The sequence below is a fragment of the Gavialis gangeticus genome, unplaced genomic scaffold (assembly GCF_001723915.1).
Source record: "Gavialis gangeticus isolate Ggan-Ray unplaced genomic scaffold, GavGan_comp1, whole genome shotgun sequence".
NCBI lineage: Eukaryota > Metazoa > Chordata > Crocodylia > Gavialidae > Gavialis > Gavialis gangeticus.
Window position 1 is genome coordinate 7,465,182 of NW_017729033.1, and position 7,289 is coordinate 7,472,470.

Here is a 7,289-nt window from a genome sequence, read left to right on the forward strand (position 1 = left end):
TAATCACAGCATTTATAGACATGCATGCAAAAATAACTGGCTAGAAGCATGGCATCCTCTTTGTTGTTCTAAGTACACTGACCTATTTTTCTGTTTTCACTGGACTTTTCCTAATTATGGGTCCAATCTGCTCTCTTTGAAGCCAATGGCAGAAGTCCAGTTGACTGAAAGGAGAAGAAGAAGCTGGACTGCCCACAGTCTTCTCTGTAAATGACTACAGGTTTCTTTCTTTAAACAATGTGCAAGATGAGGATACGATGGAAGATGTGACTCTGGTTTGTGAATGTAAATTGATTCATTATGTGTTATGCCATATTTGTATTATTTGCTAGTATAGTACTTAAAAAGTTGCACTAAGTATTTAGAATAGAATATGGATAGTTAATAGACTTAGTCAAAATGTTTAAGACAAAAAGTGCTTTTTTGGCATTAAAGGGATTATATTCCGGAAGAAATACTTTGCCCAAAATTGCCATTATATATTTTAAAAATCTACTACTCGTAAAGCTTTGAAAAATATTTGTTATGAACTGAATCCTTTCTACTCAAATTATTTTCCAAATCATTAGTACAATGTTTTGTTCACCTCCAATCTACTTTTAGTGAGAAAAGGTTTGTAAATGGAAAATATCAATTCTCAGGAAAATATTGGCAAAGGTAACACGAAAAGATTTTGTAAACTGAAATTGTCCCAGTCTAGTGCTCTGCAAAATGGGACCATCATCAAGAACTTTGCAAAATAATTCTTCTATTTTGTATTCAATTTTGGTGTCTGTGGGTGGGATTTTCAAATGTACCCAACTCTCCTTAACAGCAGATCTAGAAAGCACTGGTAGTTTTGTTGAATTTTTCCCTCCCAGGATTCACAACAGCCAATCTTGTATTGCAAGTATGAGTGTATATATTTCTCTTCCCTATTTATTAACAAAATACAAATATTTACACTAGGAGAAAAAAAGAACAGTAAACATTCACAACAGTCATTAACTGATCTTTCACATGAAAATATCATGGTGAAGAATATATTTACTTGGTGTGAATAATCAACACTATTCTCCCAAATGTTTAACAGCATCGCAATCCACTTTTTTTTGAGATTTGAATTTTAGCTTTCTTGCATCTTGACAGAATGTCCTACAAATATATCAGTTAGCTGCTTCCTCTTGGCGTGGCATCATGCAAACCTGAGCATTCCAACACTCAATCTTAATTCCATGTTTAGAAAGCGTTAAAAGTGCATATATGGCTCAAAAATAGCACGGGAGGTAGCATGAACAGTCTGCTCATTGTTTCTTTAAGTCAAATTAGGATTTAAATGACCCTTTTTTAGAAGTAACTGGGGACGTCTACGTGAGACATTACATCGCCGTAGCGACAAGCTATGTCACCATAGCTCATTCCTATGGCAACATAGCACCAGCAGGCATGAACTGTGATGGCGATGCTATGGTGCAGTAGCGATGAGCTACTGCACAGTAGCATGGGAAAAAACACATGCAGTATCGGGACTGTGCAGTAATGCTGGTTCCCGCACAGCCATTTAGTACTTGCTTATGCAAGTCATAAATGACTGTGCAGTAACAACTGTGCAGTCCGGCACACATGTAAATGCACCCACTGGTGAGAAGGATTGTGAGCACTTGTGGGGTGACTGGACATGAGCATCTTTCAAGAAATACTAGCCTTAGAGGGCAAGATCCTGGAGCCTAATCAAGGGACCAGCAAGTGCAATGGAAACTAATTTGACTAGAAGTACATTTAATCCACTTTTATGTAGGATTCTCAAACACGACTCATGGATGGTGTACACAAGGCTGTCGTTTTCAGTCTGAGAACCAGCCCTCATCTGATCTCCATAAGTAAGGGCTAACAGAGGGCTCTTCCTTCTCTATTGCACATCCTCTCGCTGACCCCCAGGGTTCTGTAGTATTGGAGGCAGGGAGGTTGTACCACTACAACCCTGGGAACTTACTCCCACAGCCATGAACTCTGCTGGCCAAGTGTGTGGGAGAACGGCTACCACATCCTCTATTAGCCCTCACTATGGCCCTGATTCAGGAAGTGACTCCCACATTTGCTGAAATTCTCTTGGCTTCAGTGACAATTAAGGATCTGTTTTTCTGATACTGGGCCGCTATGCATGTGTGGTAGCTGCCATCTTGAGTGATTCACTGGGAACTAAGTGAAGGACATCTTGAACTAAAATGATACGCTGCAACAGCATGAGGAAACAATTGCTATGGGGCCTCTTACAAATGCTGGTACTCTGAATAACAACAGCACGGGAACACATCCGCCCTCCAGTGAGGTGCATATCCTTATAAGAAGCAAGCAGACCACTGCTTCAGAGGGCTCCTTTGCTTTTCATAGATTCCTAGATTGTAAGGCTGGAAGGGACCTCAGAAGATCATTGGGTCCAGCCCCCTGCACCAGGCAGGAAAGACAGAAAAGGTCAGGTGACCCCAGCATGGTGACTATCCAGTCTCCTTTTGAAGATTTCCAGGGTAGGCGGTTGCACCACCTCTGTGGGGAGCTTATTCCACAGTTTGGACACCAACTGTTAACAAGTGTTTCTTAATGTTGAGCCTGAATCGGTCTTCCAGGAGTTTGTGGCCACTACTCCTGGTTTTCCTCAAGAGTGCCCTGGTGAACCGTTGTTCATCGAATCCTTTATGTACCCCCCGATGTAGGAATAAGCTACTACCAGGTCCCCTCTCAGCCTTCTCTTTTTCAGGCTGAAGAGTCCCAGGTCCCTCAGTCTTTCCTCGTATGGCTTGCCATGCAGGTCTCTTATCATACGGGTGGCCCTTCTCTGGACTCTCTCAAGTTTTACCACGTCCTTGTTAATGTGCGGCACCCGGAACTCGATGCAGTACTTCAGTTGAGGTCTCTCCAGTGCTCAGTAGAGTGGAAGAATCTCTTCCTTAGTTTTGCTGTAGATGCATCGGTTGATGCATTCTGGAGTATTATTTGCCCTGCTGGTGATAGTGTCGCATTGCTGCCTCATATTCATATGGTGGTCTTTTATTACCTCCCAGTCCTTTTCATTCATGGTGCTGCTCAGTCTGGCACTGCCAAGCCTGTAGGTGTATAGGGGATTGTTCATCCCCAGATGGAGCACTTTACACTTCTCAATGTTGAACTTCATCTGATTCTGATCCGCCCAGCTTTCCAGCCTGTCTAGATCCGGCTCTATCTGTAGCCTCGTGGCCACGCTTTCCCATAACTTGATGCCATCTGCAAACTTAGCCAGTGAGCTCTTCAACCCACATCCAAATCATTGATAAAGATGTTGAAAAGCACCAGCCCAAGCACCAACCCCTGTGGGACCCTGCTGTCTACTTCTCTCCAGGATGACACAGATCCATTCATTAGGACTCTGAGTCATACTCCACAGCCAGCTTTGTACCCACCCTACTGTCTCACATTTAAGCCTACAATCCTAGTTTTCTCATGAGAACATTGTGGAATACCATATCAAAGTTCTTTTGAAGTCAAGATATACAATGTCAACCTCTTCTCTCTTATCCAGGTGGTGAGTTACCTGATTGTAAAAGGAGATGAGGTTGGTAAGGCAAGACCTGCCCGCAATGAAGCCATGCTGGCTGTCGTTCAGAATCCTACCTTCTGCAAGCCTATCGCCCATACAGTCCTTAATGAATTTTTCCAGGATTTTCCCTGGGGTAGATGTTAGGCTAACTGGCCTATAATTATCCAGGTGCTCCCTCCTCCCCTTCTTGAAGAGGGGCACAACATTGACCATCTTCCAGTCCTCAGGGACCTTTCTGGAGTGCCACAAGTTTTGAAACAGTTTTGCCAGGGGCTCAGTGATGACTTCGGCCAGTTCTTTCAGCACTCTTGGATGGAGTTCATCCGGTCCTGCTGACTTTCATATGCCTAATTTCTTTAACTGATCACATACCAATTTTACTGCAACAGTAGGAAAGCAAGTCATTCCTGCCCTGCTCATTCTGTACCCTATGTGGCATGATTTTCCCCTTGGCCCGGTGAAATAACGAGGCAAAGTAGTCATTCAGGAGTTCAGTTTTCTCCTGATTGTCGGTAACCAGCTATCCTGAGTCATTGAACAATGGCCCCAAGCTCCGATTTGTTTTCCTCCTGTTCCCTACATACCTAAAGAAGGACTTCTTGTTGTCCTTGATTCCTGTTGCTAATCTAAGTTCAATCACCACCTTGGCTTTTCTGATGTTCCCTACAAGTGTGGGCTGTTGTAGTGTAGTTCTCCTTGGGCCTGTACCCAGCTTCCATTGTATGTACACCTCTTTCTTCTTTCTTAAGATGACCGTGAGTTCCCTGTTTAGCCAAGAGGGTTTCTCAGCCCTTTTGCTACCTTTTCTCCATGTGGGAATGGAGTTCCTTTGTGCTTCAAGGATCGTGTCCTTAAGGACTGACCACTCTTCATGCACACCTTTCACCTTTGGTCTCTGGTCCCTCAGCACTTCCCCTACTAGTGACCTGAGCTTGTTGAAATTTGCATTTTTTAAGTCCAATACTTCAACCCTGCTATCAGATTTGTCTGCCTTGTGACGGACAGTGAATGTGATGGTTTCATGGTCGTTGTCACCCAGGCTAGCCTCTATATTTAAGTCGGCCACCAGGTCATTTCCTTTCACCAGTACCAAGTTACCTCTGGTTCGTTTGTGCGCCTCCTGAGTCAGGAAGAGCTCTTCGATGCAGGTCAGGAAGGAATGTGACCAGTCCAATTTGGCCAAGTGTTCCTCCCAAGAAATGTCCAGATAATTGAAACCATGTCCAATTTATGGGCAGCCTCTGTGAGTTCTCAGGCGAACTCAAGATCAAGTTCCTCCTGTTGATTTGGTGGCCTGTAGTTAGGTCTCTCTCTCTGTGCCCCCCCCCCCCCGCCCCCCCCCCAGCTCGATCCAGAGGGTTTCAGGCCATTTTCAGGCCATTCTTCTTTGGAGCCGAGGTTGGCCTTCAAGGAGGTGTAGTGCTCCTTCACATAGAGAGCTACACCTCCACCTTTTTTCCCTACCTGGACACTTCTATGCAGGGTGTAGCCCTCTATGGCTATGCTCCAGTCATGTGAGGAGTCCTACCAGGTCTCCATAATGCCTGCTAGGTCATAATGCCCACCGGAGAAAAGGAGGGCTAGCTCCTCCTGCTTGTTCCCTGTACTCCTGGCATTAGCGTACAGACACCTGAGTCCTCCTATTAAGGGTCTCGGCTTCCTGTCATGCTGAAGGGGAGCTATTCCCTCAGCTCCTGCAAGAGTGGCTCTCCTAGTGTTCCTATTATGGAGCTTTGTTCTCTTCCTATGTCTTTAACACTCTTCCAATTATGTTGGCATTTGATACTCTATTTTACAAGTTTTTATGATCTATAAATAAATGTTTGTAATGAGACAGCTCAACAAGCATAGTATATTGGGTTGGAATCATAACAGCAGAATAAGCATACTGTTTGTTTATTTTTATGCTCCTACCATGATGTCCCCCACTGGGCAGAAATGTGTTATATATTGGAGAGAATAGATCTTCCGTACACGTGGAAAATAAGTATCATAATATTGACAAGTAATTTTGAAGAGGCAAGCCTGTTTTAAAACCAATCTTTTCCATTGACTGACATCCACATTCCTTTTAATCCAAATGGAGTGTGGACAGGAATATTAATCACTGGGAAATAGGAAAATAGCAAAAGCACAAAAATGCACCCAACTTCTGATTCTTTTCCAAAACCTAAGCTGAACTTTAATTTGTCATGTGCTCACCTGAATACAATGGGGAGGAAACAAACTCTTCAATGAAAATTTAGAGGTGGCTGATACCTAGCCAGAGGTCAAAAAATTGGAACTTGAACTAATTTGTAATAAAATGGTAGACAGAGGAAAATCACTATAGGTAAATGTGTCTCATTTTCAAGCTTAGTTAGCTGCTGTTTTATAGATATTTCCCCAAGATTTGACATAACTCTTCTGAATCACACTAACAATCTGTGTACTTTTAGCCCAAGAGAAATTAAAATACATAAATTATTAATCCAGGAATGGAAAGGAACTAACAATGGGAATCTTATCTCTCAAATAACAACATGGTATTTTTGTCCTGATCATAATTGTTATACTAAGTTTTGGAACATACTATATGGCTATTTTTATGTGTGCATTTAATTCAGACTTATAAAGTAAACAACATTTCTGGGAGGAAATTCTTCTCAATTTGCTGCTTATGAATAGGGGAAAATTGGTTTAGAATATGAAGGTGGAAGGCAATTTGGATGACAGTTATGAAATGATAGAGTTCAAGATCCTAAGGAAAGAAAACAACAGGCTTCAGAAAAGCAGACTTTAACAAACATAGGTAACTAGTGGGATCGATCTTACAGGAAGCAAGACAAAAGGAAATAAGAATACAGGGGAACTGGTTGCATTTAATGGACACTATACTAAGGACACAAGAGTGGGCTATCCTGATGCAAAAGGAGGGTAGGAAGAGCAGCAAGAGGGCAGTCTACAGGGACTTGAAACTGTAATAGAAATCCTGCAGGAAATGCAAACCTGGCCAGGACCAAGAACGGGGGTCTCAAATTGCAGCAGGGGAAATTTAGATTGAATATTACAAAGAATTTTCTCATTGTGAGAAATTGGCACAGGTTACCCAGAGAAGTTATGGAATCTCCATCCTGGGACATTTTAAAGAGAAAATTATACAATTATTTTACTGTGATGGTTCCAACAGGGATAACCCTGCCTTGAGCACAGGGACCTGGATTAGATGACTTTCTGAGGTCTCTTCCTTCCCTACAGTTCTGTAAGTCTATATTACCAATGATGAATATGTGAATTAGGGTGACCGTCATATAGGACAGTCTGGTTGTCCTCTGTTGATACAAAATCAGAAACCTTTATGCCCTCTATTTTTCTCTATATAAATACCTTGACCAACAAGGAATTTATTTCTAGGCATCTGCAGGGATAAAAAGGTGATTAGGCACAGCCAATATGGATGTGTCCAAAGTAAGTCATCCTTGACAAATTCGATTTCCTTTTATGACAGGAGGAGAGTGGTGGATGCAATAAGCTTTGATTTTAGCAAGGCTTTTGACATTTGTCTCATAGATTTCATAGATTTCATAGACATTAGGGCTGGAAGAGACCTTGGAAGATCATCGAGTCCAGCCCCCCGCCCAAAGGGCAGGAAGTCAGCTGGGGTCATAGGATCCCAGCAAGATAAGCATCCAATTTGCTCTTGAAGGTGTTCAATGTATGTGCTTGAACCACCTCCGATGGCAGGCTGTTCCAGACCTTG